The sequence below is a fragment of the Piliocolobus tephrosceles genome, chromosome 18 (genome assembly GCF_002776525.5).
Source record: "Piliocolobus tephrosceles isolate RC106 chromosome 18, ASM277652v3, whole genome shotgun sequence".
NCBI classification, from domain to species: domain Eukaryota; kingdom Metazoa; phylum Chordata; class Mammalia; order Primates; family Cercopithecidae; genus Piliocolobus; species Piliocolobus tephrosceles.
The window spans coordinates 28,277,471-28,303,565 of NC_045451.1; positions in this window are offsets into that span (position 1 = coordinate 28,277,471).

Sequence of the window (26,095 nt, forward strand, 5' to 3'; positions counted from 1 at the left end):
CTTCATAAATCAAGCAGTATCTGTATGTAATACATTTCACAAAATGCTTTTGGGTATAGTTGAGATACAATGATTTCAAGGTGATGTTTGTTACCTAAAAGAACATGGAATTTTGTTTGTCTTCAATACCAACATTAAAAACACCAATACAATTTTGTAGCAGGGAAGGAAGTAGTTAGGCAGTTTCATGGAGAATATGGAACTTGAGGTATGCCTTGAAAAATAGAATGTTGGGAAGTGGAAATCTTGTTAATAGTTGAATATGACCAAATCGTTCCTCATTTCATGGAAAGGTTTTAATAACAAGTGTTTTAATATTATTGTTGTCTCCTTGGAATGTTTAGATCAGTGCAAAGTTGCTCTTAGGGCATGAAGCTTCCTGAAGATGAAATAGAAACTTTGATAGGGAGTACTGGATTTGAGACAGATAGTATTAAAAATTCTTAGGTGCCATATATAATACTGAAAAGGGAAAGATTCCTTTGGGTGGAGATTCCTTAGACATGTTTTTTTTTTTTTTTTTTTTTTTTTTTTTTTTTTTTTTGAAGCAAATGGGGGAGTTAGACAAGGTTTTAAAGGAATTGAGAATAAATGTGGCTCAAATAAACTCTCGGGCTAAGCTCTATGATACGGTTTGTCCCCACCCAAACCTCATCTTGAATTGTGGTTCCCATAATCTCCACATGTCATGGGAGGGCCTGTGGGGGGTAATTGAATCATAGAGGCAATTACCCTTATGCTGTTCTTGCAATAGTGAGTGAGTTCTTCAGTGATCTGATGGTCTTATAAGGGGTTCTTCCTTCTTTTACTTGTTCTTCTCCGTCCTGCCTCCATGTGAAGAAATATGTGTTTGCTTGCCTTTTCGCCATGATTGTAAGTTTCCTGAGGCCTCCCCAGCCATGTGGAACAGTGAGTCAATTAAATCTCTTTCCTTTATAAAGTACTCAATCTCAGGCAGTTCTTTATTGCAACATGAGAACAGACTAATACACTGTATCTTTGCTACTATTCATGTTTTTCAAAAAATGTAGTAAAATACACCTAACATAAAATTTACCATCTTAACCACTCTTAAGAATACAGTTCAGTAGTATTATGTTCACAGTGTTGCTCAGCCAATATTCAAAACTTTGCTGCCTTGCGAATGTTACTGTATATCCTAAAACACAACTCTCTAATTTCCCCTCCTGTAAGCCCCTGGCAACCACTTGAGAACTTTCTGTTTCTATGAATCTGACTATTCCAGATACCCCATATAAGTGAATAATGCAGTATTTGTGTTTTTGTGAGTGACTTATTTCACATATTATCAAGGTGCATCCATGTAGCATGTGTCATAATTTCCTTCATTTTTAAGGCTCAATAATATTCCACTGTATACATACATACCACAATTTGCTTATTCATCCATCGATGGACAGGAGAGTTGCTTTTAACTCTGGATATTGTGAATAATGCTGCCATGTACATGGGTGTACGAATATCTCGTTGGGACTTGACTTTCAATTATTTTAAATATATATCTATAAGTAGAATTGCTAGATCATATGGTAATTATAGGATTAATTTTTATAGATACTGCCACACTGTTTTTTATAGCAACTGTACCATTTTTGTTTCCAACAACAGTTTATATGGATTTCAGTTTCTCCATATCCTTACTAATACTTGTTATTTTCTGATTTTTTTTTATAGTAGCCATTGTAATGAGTGTAAAGTGATACATCATTGCATTACTCTAATGATTGCTGATGTTGAGCATCTTTTCATATGCTTGCTGGCTATTCGTGTATCTTTTCCAGAAAAATATCTATGAGAATCCTTTGTTCATTTTTTTAATCAGTTTTGTTGTTGTTGTTGTTGTTGTTATTTTGTTGTTGAGTTGTAGGAGTTCTTCATGTGTTCTGGACATTGACCTCTTCTCTTATATATTATTTGTAAAGATTGTTTTCTTTCCAAAGGTTGCCATTTGACTCTTGATTATGTCCTTTGATGCACAGAAGTTTTTAATTTTGATGTAGTATAGTTTATTACTACTTTTATTTTTTATTATTATTATACTTTAAGTTCTAGGATACATGTGCATAATGTGGAGGTTTGTTACATATGTATACTTGTGCCATGTTGGTGTGCTGCACCCATCAACTCGTCAGCACCCATCAACTCATCATTTACATCAGGTATCACTCCTAATGCAGTACCTCCCCCGTCTCCCCTCCCCGTAATAGGCCCTGGTGTGTGATGTTTCCCTTCCTGAGTCCAAGTGATCTCATTGTTCAGTTCCCACCTATGAGTGAGAACATACGGTGTTTGGTTTTCTGTTCTTGTGATGGTTTGCTGAGAATGATGGTTTCCAGCTGCATCCATGTCCCTACAAAGGACGCAAACTCATCCTTTTTTATGGCTGCATAGTATTCCATGGTGTATATGTGCCACATTTTCTTAATCCAGTCTGTCACTGATGGACATTTGGGTTGATTCCAAGTCTTTGCTATTGTGAATAGTGCCACAATGAACATATGTGTGCATGTGTCTTTATAGCAGCATGATTTATAATCCTTTGGGTATATACCCAGTAGTGGGATGGCTGGGTCATATGGTACATCTAGTTCTAGATCCTTGAGGAATTGCCATACTGTTTTCCATAATGGTTGAACTAGTTTACACTCCCACCAACAGTGTAAAAGTGTTCCTATTTCTCCACATCCTCTCCAACACCTGTTGTTTCCTGACTTATTAATGATTGCCATTCTAACTGGTGTGAGATGGTATCTCATTGTGGTTTTGATTTGCATTTCTCTGATGGCCAGTGGTGACAACCATTTTTTCATGTGTCTGTAGGCTGTATGCATGTCTTCTTTTGAGAAATGTCTGTTCATATCCTTTGTCCACTTTTTGATGGGGTTGTTTGTTTTTTTTCTTGTAAATTTGTTTGAGTTCTTTGTAGGTGCTGGATATTAGCCCTTTGTCAGATGAGTAGATTGCAAAAATTTTGTCCCATTCTGTAGGTTGCCTGTTCACTCTGATGGTAGTTTCTTGTGCTGTGCGGAAGCTCTTTAGTTTAATTAGATCCCATTTGTCACTTTTGGCTTTTGTTTCCGTTGCTTTTCATGTTTTAGATATGAAGTCCTTGCCCATGCCTATGTCCTGAATGGTATTACCTAGGTTTTCTTCTAGGGTTTTTATAGTATTAGGTCTAACATTTAAGTCTCTAATCCATCTTGAATTAATTTTTGTATAAGGAGTAAGGAAAGGATTCAGTGTCAGCTTTCTACTTATGGCTCGCCAATTTTCCCAGCACCATTTATTAAATAGGGAATCCTTTCCCCATTTCTTGTTTCTCTCAGGTTTGTCAAAGATCAGATGGCTTTAGATTTGTGGTATTATTTCGGAGGACTCTATTTTATTTCATTGGTCTATAGCTCTGTTTTGGTAACAGTACCATGCTGTTTTGGTTACTGTAGCCTTGTAGTATAGTTTGAAGTCAGGTAGCGTGATGCCTCCAACTTTGTTTTTTTGACTTAGGATTGTCTTGGCAATGCAGGCTCTTTTTTGGTTCCATATGAACTTTAAAGCACTTTTTTTTTCCAATTCTGTGAAGAATACTTTTACTTTTGATACCTTTTGCTTTTGATTTCATAGCCAAGAAATCATTGCCAAATCCATTGTAATGAAATATTTGCCCTATGATTTGAGTTTTTTAATTTTAGGTCTTGTTTAGATCTTTTATTCATTTTGAGTTTTTCTTTTAATACTGTATGAGGAAAGGATCCAACTTCATTCTTTCAGATGTGGATATCTGATTTTCACAACACCATTTGTTGAAGAAACTCTTCTTTCCTCATTGAATGGTCTTGGTACACTTTCCAAAAGTCTTTTGACCATATTTCTGACCTCTTCATTCTATTCCATTGTTCTACATATCTGTCTTCAGAGCAGTACCACACTATTTTTATTACTGTAGCTTTGTAATAAGTTTTAAAATCAAAGTGTGAGACATACAACTTTTTTTTTTTTTTTTTTTAAGGTTACTGTGGTTCTTTGGGGTCCCTTGAGATGCCATATGAATTTTAGAATGGGTTTTTCTATTTCTGCAAAAAGCACCACTGGGATATCGACAGGGATTGCATAAAATCTGTAGGTCACTTCAGGTAGCATTGATATCTTAACGATGTTACATCTTCCAATCCATGAACAAAGAATGGCATTCCATTTGTTTGTATCTTCAATTTATTTTAACAACATTTTATAATTTTCAGTGTCTTCTTGGCTTACTCCTAAGTACATTACTTTTTTGATGCTATTATAAATGAAGTTGTTTTTCATATTTTATTTTCAGATTGTTTATTGCTAGTGTAAATAAACACAATTGATTTTTGCCTGTTGATTTTCTTTTCTTTTCTGCAACTTTGCTGAATTTACTGATTATTTTTATGTGTATATGTAATCCTTTTTGTTTGTTTGTTTTTTGAGACCGAGTTTTGCTCTTGTTGCCCAGGCTTGAGTGCAATGGCACGATCTTGGCTCACTGCAACCTCTGCTTCCCGGGTTCAAGTGATTCTCCTGCCTCAGCCTCCCGAGTAGCTGAGATTACAGCCATGCGCTACCATGCCTGGCTAATTTTTTGTGTTTTTAGTAGAGATGGTTTTCTCCATGTTGGTCAGGCTGGTCTCGAACTCTCAACCTCAGGCGACCCACCCGCCTTGGCCTCCCAAAGTGCTGGGATCAGCCACCGCACCCGGCCCCATGTGTGTGTAATCTTTAGAGTTCTGTATGTATTAGATTATGTTGTCTGCAACCAGAGATAATTTTACATCTTTCTTTCCAATTTTAAATGTCATATCTTTTACTTGCCTAATTGTTCTGGCTGGGCTGTAGTACTACATGAATAGAAGTAGAAAAAGCAGATTTTCTGGATCATTCTTTATCTTTCCTGATCTTAGAGAAAAAGTTTTCAGCCTTTCACCATTGAGTATGGTGTTTCCCCATTGAGGCTATTACTCACTTTTCCACTTGGCCTTATTTATAAGACGGCCTATTCTGAAGTAGAATAGTCTTATCTCTTGAGACAGTTAAGAGTAATATTGTGATTTACTAAGTAAAATTTTATATTATTTTCTTCAATTTAGTCTGCTAAATAGTTTTAAAAAAGGCCCAGAAGGCAGCCATGACTGTGTGTTAGTTAATGACATTGATGGCAATGGGAAGTGGACAGAGTTCCCTGACTCTTGGGACAGTACTGCTTCAATGATGCTAAAGTCCTTCATTTCTAAGAATTTGTTGCAATTGTCAATTGAACTTTGTTGTAAGCAACTCTTATATTCACCTCTCCCCCTCACTTCTTGCAATGAATTCTTTCTTCTTTTAATCCAAATACATTGGTGCCCAGTGCCTACTGTTCCTGTCTCCTCTTTAAAGCTTTTTCTGACTCAGAATTCAAATAGGCATATTTTCTAGTGCTGAAAGTGTGCTGTATCACAAATATTCTCAACAGTACAGCAACATTGCCTATAGTCTCTACAAGTAGATCTCTCATGTTGATAATTTTGCCCCTTTTTTTCAAATGGACGAAATGTGATGAATGAAATACAACATTGACTTATTGGCAGTCTTCTGAAGTCAGAACATTGGGCAACATATCTAAATCAGAACTTTATTTACACCCAATGGATTGGAAATCTGAGATAATTTCAAGAAAACCAAGTAGACTTATTTTGAGTTTTATTATCTAGGCATTTGTGTATGCACATGTAAGTTCATCATAGAATGTGGTAACTGAGGAACAATATATCTAGATAATCTGAAATAGTATATACATATTCCATTCCATTCTTGAGTATTTTCTTAATCTCATATATATTTAGGAATACATATAAATATATAGGAATATGTATTTCTGTATTTAGAAATGTGCATTTATATATGTATATAATATGTCTATATATGGGCTTATTAAATATTTGGCTTTTGTAAAAATTATAGCTGTTTCAGTGAATATGTTGTCCAAGTGAACATTGCTTTTCTTCTCAAACTTCAGCATTCAATGAAATGTCACTTTTCTTTTTACAGAAAAATACCCCTCTTCTCCCTGCCCACCTCCCCAGAATAGGTAGTTATGGATATTATGCATTACTTAAGGCAAGTCAGAATGTTAGGAGAAGTACATCAGCAAAATAATCTTCAATAAAAATAATCATTTGAAAGAAAAACATGCCATTTTCATGCCCTAGGCTGCTTTTGATAAGGAAATAAATGACAATGATAACAAATGACATTTATTTGGCACCCACTGCATAGTCAGCATCAGGGATCTCTGCCACAGGCTGGTTTGTGTTAAAGAAGAGTTGTTCTGCTGAATATGGACTTACATAAGTGTCAGAGGAAACTCCTAAACAGCTACTGCTGACAACTGAGATCATCTTCGGGCTACTATTTCAGAATTTTCTTCTGCTCGAGATGAGAAAAATGGTAGTGAGGAATATTTCTCTTTGATAGATTTCAAATTTGTTATAAGTTGAAAACCATAAAACAAGGAGCTCTCTGATGTTCCCTACTGGAGGGACAGAGCTGGAAGATGGAGGAGATTTATTGGCTAACTTGGTCATATTTTGAGGGACTTGAAGGGATGTGGATTTCTGAGAGGCCCAGGTTTCTTTGCCCCAAACATACCCTCTGTGTTTTATATTTGGTAGTAAAATATGTGAGCAGCTTTCTGTGGAAGACACACAATTTCCTGTCCATCTGAGCTGTGCTACCAATCATCAGCCACAAGCTCAGGGTGTGTCACCCTCAAAGATAAATCGTTCTTCATTTGAGAAAGGCTGTTGCAGCAATGTGGCATGTGATTATTTGAATAAGAACAGAGTGATAAAATTGTAATTGGAAAAAAGGGTTAGGGAAGCACGTTTATAGTCTCTAGAGGTAGAGAACAGAAGAGAACTCTCTGCGATTCCCAAATAATTTTAACCAGCAGCCCAATTTAATGTATTGAGTCATCTGAATTGCCTATGAATCACCCAGCCCTCTTTATTTTACAGGCACTCCTTCTTTCTGTTAGTGACACTGTGTGTATTCTAATATTATATGGCTTAAGTTTCTGCCATTTCCGAAAGGGAAAGAAGGTGTTGCACTCCGGCAACACGTTGGAGAGAGCTGGCCCTCAGGAGCTGTAAGTGCACTGATGTGGGAACATTTCCTCTCAGTGTTGGCTGAGAGTCAGGTCTGAGTGCTCCACATATTCTAAAAGGAGACACTAGAGCACCCTAATGTGGGACTAGTCACTTGTCCCCTCAATCAATTAACATAAAATTAACATTGCAAAGCCTGAGCTTGGTTGAAGATTGGAGAATTTTAGTTCTCTGTGCTTTTTCCTCACATCAAGGCTAATTAGAGGGGTTTTGAGGATAACACTTGGAGAGCTTTTGTGTGGCCTCTGCATTGGCAAGATAGTAGACAGTGATCTCACTCTTGCCTGAGAGCTCTAACAGGCAATGTGAACTATGGCCACAGTGCAGCATTTGTGTTTGGGACTGTGCTGCAATCTCACAAATTATGGGTTACACACATGTGTCTCTCAAGGCTAGGGGTGATCAGGGAGAGAGAAAGTCTGCTAGGGTCTATAGTCACCTTGCAGGGACTCTTCCAAGATGGCTTTTTGGAGGGGAATGGAGCCACCAAGAAAGAGTCTGTGAAGAGGAAGACTACAGAGAATGAGGAGTCTAAAATGGTTAGCAGATGCAGCCAGAAAGTGTACCACTGTGGCAGGGAATGACAGGGGAGAGGTCCATAGCAATGAGGGCTCTGCAAAAATGCACAAAGATACCCATGGGAGAGGCAGCTTTAAATCCATAGTGAGACAAACACAACTCTAGGAGGATTCTAATCTGGAAAGATATTATCTATACCCTTATTTTTTTACCCTCTTCTCCACATCTCTGCTGTAGAGTAATTTTCAGATACTTCAGTTCAAAAGATTTCCAAACACCATCCTACTTCTTTCTTCTGGCAATAGTCTTCATATAAACCTACCAAAGTTTGAAACTTTGGTATTGCATTGGAAGGAATTTTTTATTGTTTTGGATGAAGTCTCGCTCTGTTACCCAAGCTGGAGAGTGCAGTGGCATGATCTCAGCTCAATGCAACCTCCACCTCCTTGGTTCAAGTGATTCTCCTGCTTCAGCCTCCCAAGTAGCTGGGACTAAAGTAGTGCGCCACCATGCCCAGCTAATTTTTGTATTTTTAGTAGAGACAAGGTTTCACCATGTTGGCCAGGCTGGTCTTGAACTCCTGATTTTGTGATCCCCCCGCCTCAGCCTTCCAAAGTGCTGGGGTTACAGGTGTGAGCCACCGCACCCGGCCAGGAAGGAATTTTTATGATTCAGCTCTGACTGTTTTAGGGCCAACATGACAGACAACATTTAGTTATCTGAGTGTATGCATATATGTTGCAGAACTTGTCCTGGTTTTCATTCAGGGAAAGAAAGAACAAAATCTGCAGACTGGGTTTGAGAAAGTAAAAGGAATAAAGGACCTAACTTGTTCAATGCATTAATCACGTAAATAACTGTTTGCTTGCTATTCAATTGTTACTCCAACATCAATTGCCCAACTCTGCCCACCTCATACTATGAGATGGCTGCCTTATTCTAAACTTGACTTCATTGTGGACACCAGATTGCAATGGGTGCTTTCCCATGTTCTTCTTGATTGCAGGCTAAATACTTAAAGGGAAGAACTCTTTGATCCTGAACCTATGAAGAGAAAGCCAATATTACTGCTATTTTGGAGGTTGCTAAGATACTCCTGTTTATAAGCTTTGGCTTCTTCCTCAGTCCCTGCTTTTAAGCTCTTCTTCTGGCCTTAAAAGGCTCTTACTCAATTCCATATCTGACTCTGATAATTCCATTAAGCTGATCCCTCATCCCAGACTGTTACCCACAAATAGAAAATCTCCTGAGAGCTAACCATCTTTCTTCCTAGACTCATAAGAACCCCCATACTGAGGGAAAAGAAACCTTCCCTAACTTCTAAGTCCAGTTGCTGTGATCCTTTGCTGTTCCTGGGAACACTGGTTGCTGGAACTTGCCTGACCACGATGGGGGATTGCTCTTCTGCTTGGAGACTGTACTTCTCATAGTCAGGCTGAAACTATTATCAGTGAGTCTACCAGCCCTAGAACTTGTTCCACCATAGAAGGCAGTTGCCAGCTTTCTCTCAGGCCTAAAATAGATAAACTTATGTGGAAAACTAAGTCCAAAGAATGTTCTGGGATTAGTATAAATTTAGTCCAAAATTCTGTATCATCTTCATTTCTCAATGAAGATGGACTTTAAAATGGACCCTAACAATGATCTTGAGGCTGAAAGTAAAGTTTAATAGATTCCATTTGCTGATAATAAAAGAAACCAGTCGTTTAAAAATAGCTAATATACTCCAGACACTTTGCTAGTATTTTGTATGTTATGTTTCAGCTACCTACAAAAGTGGCATTTTATGATCTGCTTATTTACAGATGAGGAAACTGAACACTGAGTGGGCTGATTCCAAAAGCATGCATTTACCCCAACATGTGTCACCATTATGTCACACTGACTTATTGGGGATTGAGCACAACTAGAAAATTTTGTTTGTTTTTCACTAAACCTGAGTTGTTTTTATTTAAAACAGTGTTTCTCAACCAGGGGTGATTTTTGCCTCTCAGGGGACATTTGGCAATGTCTAGAAACAATTTCAGTTGTCACAACTTTGGTGAGGGTGCCTTTGGCATCCAGTGAATAGAAGCCAGTGATACTGCTATCAGTGTACAGTACACAGGACAACTCCCTACAACAAAGAATTACTCAGTCCCAAATGTCAGTAGTGGTAAGGTGGAGATACTGTGGTTTAGACAAATTTCAAAAAGCAGATTGTGTGACTGAATAGACAATTGGATTTGGCAGTTTTGGCTAAATATGTTACTCAAACAATGGATGGTTTGGGATAGGATTTTATAAGAGAAAATACAAAATTAATCTTATTTTGTGGTTACCCCAAGTCCCCAGAAGTGTTATAGATTTTAAAATGTTGGTATATATGGGCTGCCTGAGCAGGAAATGTCCTTGGGAGCCCCTCTTGTCTGGAATGAACCTAGTTACGAATGGTCATTTCAGGTGGGCCTAGTTGATTCTGTCTTATACAGCATGTTTGTGGGTTAAAAACTATTTTGAGAAGCCTGGCAGATAATAAAGCAGAATGACCAAACTCTTTACTAGCAGCAACTGAGATGTCATCAAGGAATCTTGCATTGCTTTCCAGAGTTTTTACCTCTTTGTCTTTCTTAATATCTTCTAAAATCCAAAACATACCTCATAGTAGAGTTCTGAAAATCCAGGTGAGTATCTTATTTCATTTATTTTCATAAGAAGAAAGTCATGCACGTTTGCTCATTGGAACAAATTACCCACTTATTGAATCAGGGAAGTACAATATTACTTACAAACTGTTCTCCACTGGTGCTCATAGCAGAGGCAAGATTATTCTGGCATAGTGTAATGGCATCCAAAATATGATAGTATTAATTCAAGAAACCAGACAGTAAGAAAAAAACTAGTAGGCCCTGAGCAGCAGTAATGTTCTGCTCCTGAAGCTGATTAGTTATTTGAAACACAAAACAACAGAGAAACCAAGAGACTGGAATGGGAAAAGAAATACAATAATGATTTGAGAAAAGAGCTTGGAAAGGGAGATGTAATCTCCTATTGGCCAACTTAATTCTTGACTTCTAAAGTGAATTAGAAGTGGGAAGAAACACATTTCCTTTTAATGTAATAAAGTGAGTCCAAGTGTAATTCTTAATGATGCTGTCCAAACTGCATTCATATTGCTGCTGCTGCTCACAGAAGTATAAATGAATGTAAACATCTGTGCATACCCCATGCATTTGTTGCACAACATGCTCATGCTATAAAGATCCCCATAAAACAAAGCAGCCTGGATATTACTCAGGCTTATTTTATAATGCTGCCTGTGTTCAAAAATGCATAGAGAGGGTTATTATGTACTCATAAATTCAGGCCAATTAGGCAGAGAAACATTCCAAGCATAATGCCACATGTTCCAGCATTCCATCACCTCCTTTAGGTGCTATTCTGTGGAAAGAAGAAGGCTCAACAGAACTTTACACACAACTTGTTTTCCTGGCAAGCAGAGAACGCACATTTCTAAGATTTGGGTTGTATAAATCTACTCTTTTATATGGGATGGTGTTCAATAGCTCCTAAATTGGCTGCCTTTCAAAAGAATGGGAAATAATATAATCATAGCATGGGGAAAAAGTGTTTGGAGACAGAATTTAACAGCAGTTGGTGGGGGCAGATGTCGCAAATGTAGAAAATCATACACGTTAGAGTAAATGTGCTTAACTCATTGTTCTAGGATGTTAAACTTTATCCTTGAAGATTTAAAAAGCTTACAACTCATTGTAGGAAGTATCAATTCACAGGGAAGTAGTAAACAGTTATTTGCCCACTATTTAATTGTTAGCAGTGTGACTCAGTTCATTGTGTACCCGCTGAGTGCCAAGTATTATACAACATGCTCAGGACAAAAACTTAAGAAGTTTCATGGGATGTCAGTGTAATAGGTGTAAAAAAGAAACTTATAAACAAATATTACATAGCAATTACTTTTGCACCACCTATTGCTTGTTTTAATATAATGCAAGATGATAAATGCAACTAATTATGTGTAGGAAGAAGAGAAAAAGATTAGAGAAGTATTTAGAAATTAGTTTGGATAATCTTGTTAACTTATTCAGGTTGGAGACCAAAAGAGAGGCACCCCTAAAATGTACTGATTAGCCCTTCAAAATGGGGAACAAGACGGACAGAGGTTCTGTGCATCAAGATCATGGTGCATGAAAAAATACACTTTTAAGGGGAACTTGAAGAGTTTAGGAGACTGAATTATTGTTTCTGAATATTTAGGTAGAAATTTCCAGCAGCAAAGAAGAAAAATGAGTTCTGGCTATTAGGAGAGCATTCTGAGATTAAAAAAAAAAATAGATTTGGGATGTTTTTAGCTTTAGGAAGGCCACCATGTTTTGCTGCTACTTTATGAGCACTGAGAAGGCTTGTGGTTTTGTATGATTTTTCTTTGTTTGGTGTTTCTTATTATTTATCCTTTTTTCTTTCTTTAGGTTCGGGGGTACATTTGCAGGTTTGTTACATGGGTAACTTGTGTGTTGCAGGGGTTTGATGTACAGATTATTTCATTACCCAAGTAATGAGCACAGTACCTGATAGGTAGTTTTTCCATACTTACCCTCCTCCCAACCTCCATCCTCAAGTAGGCTCCAGTGTTTATTTTTCCTTCTTAGTGTCCATGTGTGCTCAACCTTTAGCTTCCAGTTATAAGTAAGAACTTGCAGTATTTGCTTATCTCTTACTGTATTAACTTGCTTAGGATAATGGCCTCTAGCTACATCCTTGTTGTTACACAGGACATGATTTCATTCTTTTTTATGGCTGCATAGTATTCCATGGTGTATATGTACCACATTTTCCTTATGCAGTTCACCACCAATGGGCATCTAGGTTGAATCCATAGTCTTCACTATTGTGAATAGTGCTGTGATGAAGGTAAGTGTGCATGTTTCTTTACAGTAAATGCTTTATATTCCTTTGGTTACATACCTAGTGATGGGATTGCTGGGTTGAATGGTAGCTCTGTTTTAAGTTATTTAAGACATCTCCAGACCGCTTTCCAAAGTGGCTGAACCAATTGACATTCCCATCAGCACTGTGTAAGTGGTCCCTTTTTTCCACAGCCTTACTAACATCTGTTATTTTTAGATGTTTTGATAATAACCATTCTGATTGGCATGAGATGGTAGCTCAATGTGGTTTTGATTTGCATTTATGTAATGATTAGTGATGTTAAGCATTTTTCATATGATTTTTGGCCACATATATGTCTTTTGAGAAGTGTCTGTTGGCCGGGCACGGTGGCTCAAGCCTGTAATCCCAGCACTTTGGGAGGCCGAGATGGGCGGATCACAAGGTCAGGAGATCGAGACTATCCTGGCTAACCCGGTGAAACCCCTTCTCTACTAAAAATTACAAAAAAAAAAAAAAAAAACTAGCCGGGCGAGGTAGCGGGCGCCTGTAGTCCCAGCTACTCGGGAGGCTGAGGCAGGAGAATGGCGTTAACCCAGGAGGCGGAGCTTGCAGTGAGCCAAGATCCGGCCACTGCACTCCAGCCTGGGCGACAGAGCGAGACTCCGTCTCAAAAAAAAAAAAAAAAAGAAAAAGAGAAGTGTCTGTTTATTTATGTCATTTTTCTACTTGCTTATTGGGTTGTTTCTTCTTGCTCATTAATTTGTTAAAGCTGCGTATAGATTTTGTCAGATGTATAGGTTGTAAATATTTTCTTCCAATCTGTGGGTTGTATACTCTGTTGATAGTTTATTTGGCTGTGCAGAAGGTCTTTTGTTTAATTAGATCCAACTTGTCAGTTTTTGTTTTTGTTACCATTGCTTTTGGAGCTTTCATTGTGTAATCTTTTTCAGGGCCTCCAGATCTAGATGGAGGCTCCCACACATGAACTCTTTTTATTAGGTTGTCTTCCAGGGTTTTTAGAATTTTATGTTTCGCATTAAAGTCTTTAATTCATCTTGAGTTGATTCTTGTACATGGCAAAAGGACAAGGTCTGGTTTCAATTTTCTGCGCATGGCTAACTAGTTATCTTAGTACCATTTATTGAATAGGGAGTCCTTTCCCCATTGCTTGTTTTTGTCAACTTTGTCAAAGCAGATGGTTTTAAGTGTGAAGCTTTATTTCTGAGTTCTCTAACCTGTTTCGTTGGTCTGTGTGTCTGTTTTCATACCAATACCACACTGTTTTGGTTACTATAGCCTTTCAGTATAGTTTGAAGTCAGGTAACATGATGCCTCCAGCTTTGTTCTTTTTACCTGGGATTGCTTTTGCTATTTGGGCTATTTTTTCTGGTTCCATGTGAATTTTCAAAGAGTTTTTTTTTTTTTTTTTTTTTTTTTTCTAGTTCTGCAAAGAATGTTGTTGGTTGTATGATAGGAATAGTATTGAATCTATAAATTACTCTGAGCAGTATAGCCATTTTAACAATATTGATTCCTCCTATCTATGGGCATGTAATGTTTTTCTATTTGTGTCATCTCTGATTTCTTTCAGCAGTGTATTGTAATTCTCACTGTAGAGAGAATTACATAGGTAGAGATCTCTTACCTCCCTGATTAGCTGTATTCCTATGTATTCTATTCTTTTTATGGCTAATGTGAATGGAATTGTGTTCTTGATTTCGCTCTCAGCTTGGACATTATTGGTGTTGTATTAGTTTGTTTTCACGATGCTATAAAGTACTACCGGAATTTGTATAATTTATGAAAAAAAGAGGTTTAATTGGCTTATGGTTCTGCAGGTTTAACAGGAAGCATGGCTAGGATGCCTTGGGAAACTTGCAATTATGGCAGAAGGCAAAGATAAAGCAAACATGTTTTATCATGGCCGAGCAGGAGAGAGAGGGTGGGACAGGGGAGGTGCCACATACTTTTAAATGATCAGATCTTGTGGGAGTTTACTTATGATCATGAGAACAGCAAGAGGGAATTCCACTCCCATGATCCCATCACCTCCCACCAGGCTCCTCCTCCAATTTGACATGAGATTTGGGCAGATACCCAGATCCAAACCACATCATTCCACCCTTGACCCTTCCCAAATCTCGTGTCCTTTTAACATTGCAAAATATAATTATCCCTTCTCAACAATCCATCAGTCTTAACTAATTTTAGCATTAACTCATAAGTCCACAGTCTAAAGTCTCAAATGAGACAAGGCATCTCCTTTCTGCCTATGGATCTGCAATAAAAAAAAAAGTTAGTTATACTCAAGATACGATGGGGATATAGGCATTGGGTAAATGCTCCCATTCCAAATGGGAGAAATTGGCCAAAACAAACAAAGGGGCTACAGGCCCTATGCAAATCTAAAAACCAGTAGGGCAGTCATTAAATCTTAAAGCTCCAAGATGATCTCCTTTGACTACATGTCTCATATTCAGACCACACTGATTCAAGGGATGGGTTCCCAAGGCCTTGGGCAGTTCCACTCCTGTGACTCTGCAGGTTACAGTCCCCTTGGTTGCATTCATAGACTGGAGTTGAGTACCTGCAGCTTTTTCAGGCACACAGTGTAAGTTATTGGTGGATTTACCTTTCTGCGGTTTAGAGCATGGTGGCCCTCTTCTCACAGCTCTCCTAGGCAGTGACCCAGTGAGGACTGTGTGTGGGAGCTCCAAATTCACATATCCCCTCTGCACTGACCTAGTAGGGGGTTCCCCATGGTGGCTCCACCCCTGCAGCAGACTTCTGCCTGGACATCCAGGTCTTTCCATACATGCTCTGAAATCTAGGTGGAAGTTGCCAAAATTTGAGGCTTATGCCCTCTTAAGCAATGACCCAAGCTTTACTTTGACCCCTTTTAGTCATGGCTGAAGCTGGGGTAGCTAGGATGCAAAGCACCATATCCTGAGGCTGCACAGAGCAGTGGGGCTATGGGCCTGGCCAACAAAACCTGTTTTCCTCAGAGGCCTCCTGGCCTGCGATGGGAGGGGCTGCCTCAAATTTCTCAAACATATCTTGGAGTTGTTTTCCTTATTTTCTGGCTATTAACATTTGGTTCCTCTTTATGTATGCAGATTCTTGCAGCTGTCTTGACTTGAGTTTCTCCCTAGAAAATGGTGTTTTCTTTTCTATGACATGGTCAGGCTGGAAATTTTCCAAACTTTTATTTTTTGCTTCCCTTTTAAAAATAAGTTCCATTTCCATACCATCTCTTTTTGAATGCATATGACTGTGGGCTGATATAAGCAGTCATGTTGGATGCTTTGTTGCTTAGAAATTTCTTCTGCCAGGTACCCTAAATCATCTCTCTCAAGTTGAAAGTACCACAGATCCCTAGAGCAGGGGCCCAATGCCACCAAATCTCTTTGCTAAAGCACACAAAGAATGGACTTTGCTCAAATTCCCAATAAGTTTCTCCTCTCCACCTGAGGTTACCTCAGCCTAAACTTCATTGTCCATATCACTGTCAGCATTTTGGTCAAAACCATTCAACAAGTCTTTAAGAAGTTCCAAACTTTTGCACATCTTCCTGTCTTTTTGTGAGCTCTCCAAACTGTTTCAACCACTGCTTGTTACCCAGCTCCAAAGTTGCTTCCACATTTTTAGGTATCTTTATAGCAGTACCCCACTCCTGATACCAAATTCCTACATTAGTCCATTTTTACACTACTATAAAGCACTACCTGAGACTGGGTAACTTATGAAGAAAAGAAGTTTAGTTGACTCACAGTTCCACAGGATTAACAGGGAGCATGGCCAGGGGGCCTCAGGAAACTTACAATCATCAAGGAAGGGGAAGCAAGGAAGTCTTACCATGATGGAGCAAGGTGTGAGGGTGAGTGCCATATAATTTTAAGTGATTAGATCTCATGAGAACTCACTCACTGCCACAAGGGCAGTAACGAGGAAAACTGCCCTCATGATCCAATCACTTCCCAACAGGCCCCTCTTCTAATTCAACACGAGATTTGGGTGGGGACACAAATCTAAACTACATCAGGTATATAGAAATGCTACTGATTTTTGAACATTGATATTTTTAATGCTGAAACTTTGTTAAAGTTGTTTAGCAGATCTAGGAGACTTTTGGCAGAGACTATGGAGCTTTCTACATATAGAATCATATCGTCTGTGAAGAGAGATATTTTGACTTCCTTTTTTTTTACTATCTGGATGCCTTTTCTTTCTTTCTCTTGTTTGATTGCCCTGGCCAGGACTCCCAGTACTATGTTGAATAGAAATGGTGATGAAGATGTCTTGATTTAGTTTTCGAAGAGAATGCTTCCAACTTTTCTCCATTCAGTATGATTTTGATTATGAGCTTGCCATAGATGGCTCTTACTATTTTGAGGTATGTCCCTTTAAAGCCTGGTTTGTTGAGAGTTTTTATCATGAAGCAATGCTGAATTTCATTGAAAGCCTTTTCTGCATCTATTGAAATGATCATGTAGCTTTTTAGAAAACTCCGTTTATACATTGCATCACATTTATTGATTTGTGTATGTTGAACCAAACTTTGATCCCAAGAATAAAGCCTACTTGCTTGTAGTGAACTAACTTTTTGATGTGTTACTGGATAAGGTTTGCTAGCATTTTGTGGAGGACTTTTACAAATATGTTAATCAGGGATATCGACCTAAAGTTGTCTTTTTTCAGTGTGACTCTGTCAGATTTTAGTATCAGAATGATGCTGGCCTCATAGAGTAAGTTACAGAGGGATCCCTTCTACTCAATTTTTTGGAACAATTACAGTAGGATTAGTACTAGCTCTTCTTTATATATCTGGTAGAATTCAACTGTGAATCTATCTGGTTCAGGACCTTTTCTTGTTGGTAGGGTTTCTATTACTGATTCAATTTTGCAATTCATTCTTCATCTGTTCAGGGTTTCGATTTCTTCCTGGTTTCATCTTGGGAGATTGTATGTTTCCAGGAAATTATCCATTTATTCTAGGTATTCTATTTTGTGTGCATAGAGGCATTCATAGTAGACTCCAAGGTTTTTCTTTTGTATTGCTGTGAGATAGGTGGTAATGTCATCTTTGTCATTTCTGATTGTGTTTATTTGGATTTTCTCTTATTTTTTCTGTATTAGTCCAGCTAGTGGTCTGTCAATCTTGTTTATTCTTTCAAAGAACCAACTTTCATTTTCATTGATTTTTAGTATGCTTTTTTTACATCTTAATTTCATTCAGTTCAGCTCTGATTTTGGTTATTTCTTCTGCTAGTTTTGTCATTATTTTGTGTTTGTTTCTATACTTAGGTATAATGTTAGCTTGTTAATTTGAGGTCTTTCTAGCTTTTTGATGTGGGTGTTTTGTGCTACAGTCTTTTCTTTTAACATGCTTTACCTGTGTTCCAGAGAGTCTGATATGTTGTATCTTTGTGTTCATTAGTTTCAAATAATCTCTTGATTTGTGCCTTTATTTTATTGTTTACTCCAAAGTCATTCAGGAGCAGGTTTTAAAAATTCTATATAATTGTATTCTTTTGAGAGATCATCTTAGTGATGATTTGTATTTTTGTTGTACTGTGGTCCAAGAGTGTGGTTGATATAGTATCTTTTTATTTAATTTTTGAGAATTTCTTTATGACTGAATATATGGTCAGTTTCAGAGTGTGTGCCTTGTGCAGATGAGAAGAATGCATATTCTGTTGTTTTGGGGTGGATAGTTCTATAGATGTCTGTTAGGTCCATTTGGTCAAGTCTTGAGCTTAGATTCTGAATATCTTTTATTAGTTTTCTTCCTCAATGGCCTAATGCTGTCAGTGGGGTGTTGACATCTCCCACTATTATTGTGTGGTTAATTAAGTCTCTTCATAAGTTGTTAAGAACATATTTTATGAATTTGGGTGCTCCAGTGTTGAGTACATGTGTATTTAGGATAATTAAGTCTTCTTGTTGAATTGAACCCTTTATCATTATGTAATACCCTGCTTTGTCCTTTTTGATTGTTGGCTTAAAGTCTGTTTTGTCTGAAATAAGAATGGTACACTCTGCTCCTCTTTGTTTTCCATTTGCTTGGTAAACTTTTCCCTATCTTTTTACTTTGAGACTATGGGTGTCATTGCATGTGAAATGGATCTATTGAAGACAGCATACAGTTCGGTCTTGCTTCTTTATCCAGCTTTCCACTCTGTGCCTTTTACATGGGACATTTAGCCCATTCATATTCAAGGTTAATATTAATATGTGTGGATTTGATCCTGTCATCATGTTGTTAGCTAATAGTTATATGCACATAATTGTGTAGTTGCTTTATATTTTAGTGGGTTATATATTTAAGTGTATTTTTGTCGTGGGAGGTAACATTCATTTACGTGTTTAGCACTCCCTTGATGACTTCTTGTGAGGCGGGTCTGGTGGTGACACTTTCCCTTATCATTGCTAGTCTAAAAAGGATTATATTTCTCCTTCACTTCTGAAGCTTAATTTGACAGAATATACAATTTTGGGTTGGAGGTTTCTTTTCTTTAAGAATGCTGAATATAGGACACTGATCTCTTCTGGCTTATAGGATTTCTTTTTATTATTATCATTAATATACTTTAAGTTCTAGGGTACATGTGCACAACATGCTGGTATGTTACATATGTATACATGTGGCGTGCTGATGTGCTGCACCCATTAACCCATCACTTACATTAGATATGTCTCTGAATGCTCTCCCTCCCCCCTCCCTCCACCCCACAACAGGCTCTGGTGTGTGATGTCCCCCTTCCTGTGTCCAAGTGATCTCATTGTTCAATTCCTATTAAGTTCACTTGGTGCAGAGCTGAGTTCAATTCCTGGATATCCTTGTTAACTTTCTGTCTCGTTGATCTGTCTAATGTTGACAGTGGGGTGTTAAAGTCTCCTATTATTATTGTGTGGGAGTCTAAGTCTCTTTGTAGGTCTCTAAGGACTTACTTTATGAATCTGGGTGCTCCTGTATTGGGTGCATATATATTTAGGATAGTTAGTTCTTCTTGTTGAATTGATCCCTTTGCCAGTATGTAATGGCCTTCTTTGTCTCTTTTAATCTTTGTTGTTTTAAAGTCTGTTTTATCAGAGACTAGGATTATAACCCCTGCTTTTTTTTTGTTTTCCATTTGCTTGGTAGATCTTCCTCCATCCCTTTATTTTGAGCCTATCTGTGTCTCTGCATGTGAGATGGGTCTCCTGAATACAGCCCACTGATGGGTCTTGACTCTTTATCCAATTTGCCAGTCTGTGTCTTTTAATTGGTGCATTTAGCCCATTTACATTTAAGGTTAGTATTATTATGTGTGAATTTGATCCTGTCATGATGATGTTAGCTGGTTATTTTGCTCATTAGTTGATGCAATTTCTTCCTACCATCAAAGGTCTTTACAATTTGGCATGTTTTTGAAGTGGCTGGTACCAGTTTTTCCTTTCCATGTTCAGTGCTTCCTTCAGGAGCTGTTGTAAGGCAGGCCTGGTGGTGATAGAATCTGTCAGCATTTGTTTGTCTTTAAAGGATTTTATTTCTCCTTCACTTATGAAATTTAGTTTGGCTAGATATGAAATTCTGACTTGAAAATTCTTTTCTTTAAGAAAGTTGAATATTGGCCCCCACTCTCTTCTGGCTTGTAGAGTTTCTGCCTAGAGATCCGCTCTTAGTCTGATGGGCTTCCCTTTGTAGGTAACCTGACCTTCCTCTCTGGCTGCCCTTAATATTTTTTCCACCATTTCAACTTTGTTGAATCTGACAGTTGTGTGTCTTGGAGTTGCTCTTCTCAAGGAACATCTTTGTGGCATTCTCTGTATTTCCTGAATTTGTAGAGTTGGCCTGCCTTGCTAGATTGGGGATGTTCTCCTGGATAATATCCTGAAGAGTGTTTTCCAGCTTGGTTCCATTCTCCCTGTCACTTTCAGGTACATCAATCAGACGTAGATTTGGTCTTTTCACATAGTCCCATATTTCTTGGAGGCTTTGTTCATTTCTTTTTACTTTTTTTTCTCTAAACTTCTCTTCTTGCTTCATTTCATTCATTTGATGTTTAATCACTGATACCCTTTCTTCCATTTGGTCTAATTGGCTACTGAAGCTTGTGCAAGCACCACGTAGTTCTCGTGCCACAGTTTTCAGCTCCACCAGGTCATTTAAGGTCTTCCTGCACTGTTTATTCTAGTTAGCCATTCATCTCATCTTTTTTCAAGGTTTTTAGCTTCTTTGCAATGGGTTCAAACATCCTCCTGTAGCTCGGAGAAGTTTGGTATTACCGATAGTCTGAAACCTTCTTATGTGAACTCTTCAAAGTCATTCTCCATCCAGCTTTGTTCCTTTGCTGGCAAGGAGCTGCATTCCTTTGAAGGAGAAGAGGCACTCTGGTTTTTAGAATTTTCAGCTTTTCTGCTCTGGTTTCTCCCCAAATTCGTGGTTTTATCTACCTTTGGTCTTTGATGATGGTGATGTACAGATGGGGTTTTGTTGTGGATGTTCTTTCTGTTTGTTAATTTTCCTTCTAACAGTCAGGACCCTCAGCTGTGGTTCTGTTTGAGTTTGCTGGAGGTCCTCTCCAGACCCTGTTTGCCTGGGTATCACCTGCAGAGGCTGCAGAACAGTGAATGTTGCTGCCTGATCCTTCCTCAGGTAGCTTCCTTTCCAAGGGGTGCCCGGCCTTATGAGGTGTCAGTTGCCCCCCTACTCGGAGGTGCCTCCCAGTTAGGCTACTTGGGGTTCAGAGACCCACTTGAGGAGGTAGTCTGTCTGTTCTCAGATCTCAAACTCCGTTCTAGTTGATTGGCTTAATTTCTTGACTATTTTATGGAGGCAGAGCTCCCTGGCTGCATGACATAACCTGGTGGGCTGGGAGAAGTACGGTAGCTTTGTTCTCTGGCCCCTCAGGCTTCAGTACCTACTACTTTAGAGAGGCTGGGGTTTTCCAGGTCCTCTGGCAACAACTCCAATGTGGAGTGACAGCAAAAGTGCTTTGTTGGGGCAGTGGCATTGGTGTCTGCATTTGCATGCTCCCCAGCTACAGCAGGGTAACAGTGCAGCAGGACCTGTGTGTGCACACATGAGCTGGTGACTGTGGCATGGTAAGGTCCATGCTCCAGTGGCATGGTAAGGTGCATGCACACACATGTGCCACTGCTCTGTGTGTGTGCACCAGTGACAGTGGGGTGGTGGGGTCTGTACATGTGCTGGTATGTACGAGGCTGTGGCAATGGCAAGGTATGTGTGTATGTGCAGGCTGGCAAAGAGGTCACATGAATGTGTGCTGGCAAAGCATTGGGGATAGGCTGTGGATGGGTTTACACTGCCACAGGCCTGCCTGTAGAAGCTCTCTAATGGCTCAGTGGTGACTGCCAGAAAGCACCCCGGTTGGGCATCTGACTTTGCACTGCAAGTATTCACAATCAGGCAGGGACCCAGGAAGAGGCCATCTTATGGGGGGGTGCTAATATTAGACTGGCTCTATCTCATAGGCAAGACAAGCCTGCTCTATCTAGACCTGAGAGTCAATAGAGTCTGAAGCCACAGGGAGGAGCATGGTGAACCTTTGGGGATAGGTATCCTGGACGGTGCTCCACTGCAGCTATTCCCACACCAAACTCTCTGGGCTCTACACAGGCTAGAATCCTATCCTTGCCACCTCTTTAAGCAGTTCTCCCTGCCAGCTCAGATGTCTGTGGGGGTCATGGGGGCTCCTATCGCAAGGATTCCAGAGGTCCATAGTGAGAGTGGGCCACTCCTTGCTTATTTAACCCAGCCCCTCCCCAGCAGCTTCTGGGGGTCTGGAATGAGTTCTGGTGCTTGGCAACCCCATGCAGTGTTTCCACCTTCCTCCTCCTCCAGTCCAGTGTCTGCATCCTCCCTCTGCCCACTCTCAATGCCCTCCTTCCAAAGATCTGCTTGGATCTGCTTGTGCCAGTCTTGATGATGTGGTCTCTTGGTGGGAATAGCTCTTCCTGGCTGTGTCTAGTTGGCTATCTGGTTTTAGATTTCTACTTGAATATAAGCTTCTTATCAAGCATCTCATATGATGCATTATTAATTTATTAGTTTATTAGTTATTAATGCATTTTAATTAACTTTAAAATATTTATGTTTAAAATTCAACTGATGAGTGTGTAGGTTGCATGGTATGTGAGTTATATCTCAATAAAACTGCTATAAAGAAAAGAAAATGAAAAAAAAGTTGATGTGGTTTTCTTCCTCCAAAATTTTTTCCATAAGGAGGAAGGAAGAAAATAAGGAAGTAAGGAAGAAAGGAAGAGGGAAATGACTTTACAAATTGAATCCATAGAAGGAATGAACTGAAAGCATCTGTGATGATTAATTTTATGTGGCAACTTGATTGAGTCATAGGGTCCCCACATTAAACATTATGTCTAGGTGTGCCTGTGAGGCGGTTTCCAGATGACATCAGTATTTGAATCCTTGTACTCTAAAATAGATTGCTTTCCATAATATGGGTGGATATCATCTAATCTCTTAAGTGCTGGAATAGAACAAAAGGCAGAGGAAGGAGGAATTCATGCCATTTTGTTTTCTGCCTCACTGCTTGAATAGGGGCATCTTATCTCATATTCTCCTGCTCTCAGACAGGGATTTACACCATCAGCCTCCCTACTTCTCTGGCCTTTGAACTTGTACTGAATTACACCACCAGCATTGCTGGGTCTCCTGCATGCAGACAGTAGATCCTGGGACATCTCAGCCCTCATAAATGCTTGAGAGAATTCCTCATAATTCTCTCTCTACCTCTGCCTCTGTCTACCTCTGTGTGTGTGTGTGTGTGTGTGTACCTCTGTGTGTGTATGTGTGTGCATATATATATGCATGCATATATATATATATACACACATATATGTACATATACACACATATATACACAAATATATATATGTGCATGTACACATAAATATAAATATATACATATATATTATATATATGTGTGTATATTTTTTTCTGGAGAGCCATAACTAATATAGCATCTAAGAGGTCATTTGATTCAATCTCCTACTTTTGCTGATGAGTGAGCATAGGCCAGAAGACGAAAAATTTGTTATTCAGAGTCTCACATTCATTTACCCATAATACCTAAGCCTTCCTTCTTCCTTAGTTCTCTTTTTTATTTAACATATAGTCAATACAAGCAAAACACAATAGAGAAATGACCCTTCACAGAGAAGAGACTCAGAATGAGACATGAGCAAAGATCTGACTTAGCCTAGGAGATGAGGGATCATGTATTTAGTGAGGCTGATTTTCTCCATTTCTGTTTTTAAGAAAACTCTGAGTTCTTGCAGCAAGTGTTCAACAAGTAAGGTTAGTATTTGTCAAAAACTTAAGGTACTTAACTGATTAAACATTTGTATCTTTTTGTGTTTGACATTTTCATCAGCTAGAAATTTGCCAGGCTAAATGATTGAGTTTGAAATGAAATTTTACATGATTAAGCATGTAAAAATGAATACTAGTGCATTTCAAATACAGCACCCACCATAAGAAACAGAACATTACTTCATTTTAAAGTAGACCAATTAGCAATTGAGGGCTTTGAGAGCAACTTACTTATTATGCCTAAAATGAAATAAAAAATTTTAAGTGGATGAGTTGTCAAACAGAAGAGCCCACATGATATGCGTGTACCACAGAGATTTCCGTTTTTCACAGCATGGGTAAATGACCTCACCTTAAAACTCCCTATGTGTGTTTTCTACTGCTCTGCATTTATTACATCTGTTTTAGTTACTGAGATCATGCCCTTGGTAACTGACAAGGATGTGAGCTCTAAGAAGTGATATGGTAGACCAGTGGTGGCTTTAAGAACTAATAGGATAATCTCTCTCTTTTTTCCTTCTTTTCCTTTTCCACTAAAGTGAAACTTCTTGGATTGATCCCATTTATCTGTAATGTACTGTTAGTAAACCACATTTTCTTTTCCTGAGAGTATATTCAGGGCTTTGTATGATTTCAGAAGAATATTTCTGAATCAGTTCTTTTCTTAGCTTAGCATATAGTGTCTACTGGAGGTAATTTTTAGCCACAGTGCTTGACACATAATGTTTGTTTAATAAACATCCAATGACTAAATTAATCAATGAAAGAGGTTCTTGCATGCCATTTCAGTAAATAAACATATGTGGGCATGTGGACATTTTTCTTTTTTTCAGTTAAAATGCCTAGGCTAGTTGATATTCTCTTTTAGCATTAGTGACTGACAAAGATTTTATGGGTCATTTGTTAACCCATATGGCAAATTGGAGGGTGAATCAGTCTGTTGCTAAGGGGAGAGCTGTGATCAGCTGCATACTTAACTTCAAAACGTTTCACAATTTTATAAATACGTGCCTTTGAAAGAAAGGGAAAAAAAGGTTTCATTGGGCTACATTGGATGTGAAATGGTTAAATGGCAACAAAAATCCTGATCTTTACAATTAGAAAAAGCGTTTAATAATATCACATAAGAAGTATAATTTTGGGATGCTTCTGTCTAGTGGAGGGTTGCTTTTTAAATGTGGACTTCAGTCTTGAAGTTATTCTTTCAACCAAAATAAGAGGAGGTTGGAAAATAGACTGGATTATATCAAATAATGAATGCAGGAATGTGTAGAGCAGGTGAGGTCTGGCTGTGGAAGAGAATACCTGAATGGAATGGAAATATCTTCAGAAAGCAAAGATGATATCAGTATGGAGGCTCCTGAAAACTCGAATTGCGGCAGTTCAGGCAGAAGAGAAAGGCAGGCTGATTAGCAGAGTACTACAATCAAAAAGCTGAATCTGCAGAAGCGTAAAAAGTCAGAGAATCTCTTCTCCCCCAAGCAACCAGTGAAAGACTTTTTTTTTTTTTTTTTTTTTTTGCAGTGGGTATTGAACTGTCTTCTTATCAATAAAATTAATAAAGATTCTCTCTAAACTCATCTTTGGACATATTTGCAGCAACTTATCACATACGAGATGACAAAAGTGGAAGGGAGCTTAGAAATAGGACCTGGAGAAGAAGAAATACGAACTTAACAGAACTCCTTCCCTTAAGCATACCATTTTACCCCTTTTGGTGAAGAATTGCAAGTTACTATTTCCAGTTTGTTTTATATCAATAAAATTAACTGCATCAAAACTTACAGTTTTCATTGCATGGGTTTAGTCATTCCCAATCTGTTGGAGACATGTCATTTCTATAAATTCCCAAGTTAAAAAAAATTATTGCCAGTATTGTAAATACAGATTTAAAATGGGCAGAGTGCACTGAACTTTCTCCCCAGATACCATTGCATAAGTGGGCAATGATGTTGGCAGCATCCTTGGGTGAGTATTTCATTAAGAAGACTTGCTTTTCCCTGGGTGTGCTACAAATAACATCTACCTACTTAAAATTAACCCAAAGCATGTGTTCTATTAATGATGTCCCAGCAGTATCATCTGTATGCATAAAGCATACATGTGGCTGACCCTGAGGCTACACTCAGGCCTTGAGAATATTGTGATTTCATCCAGTTTG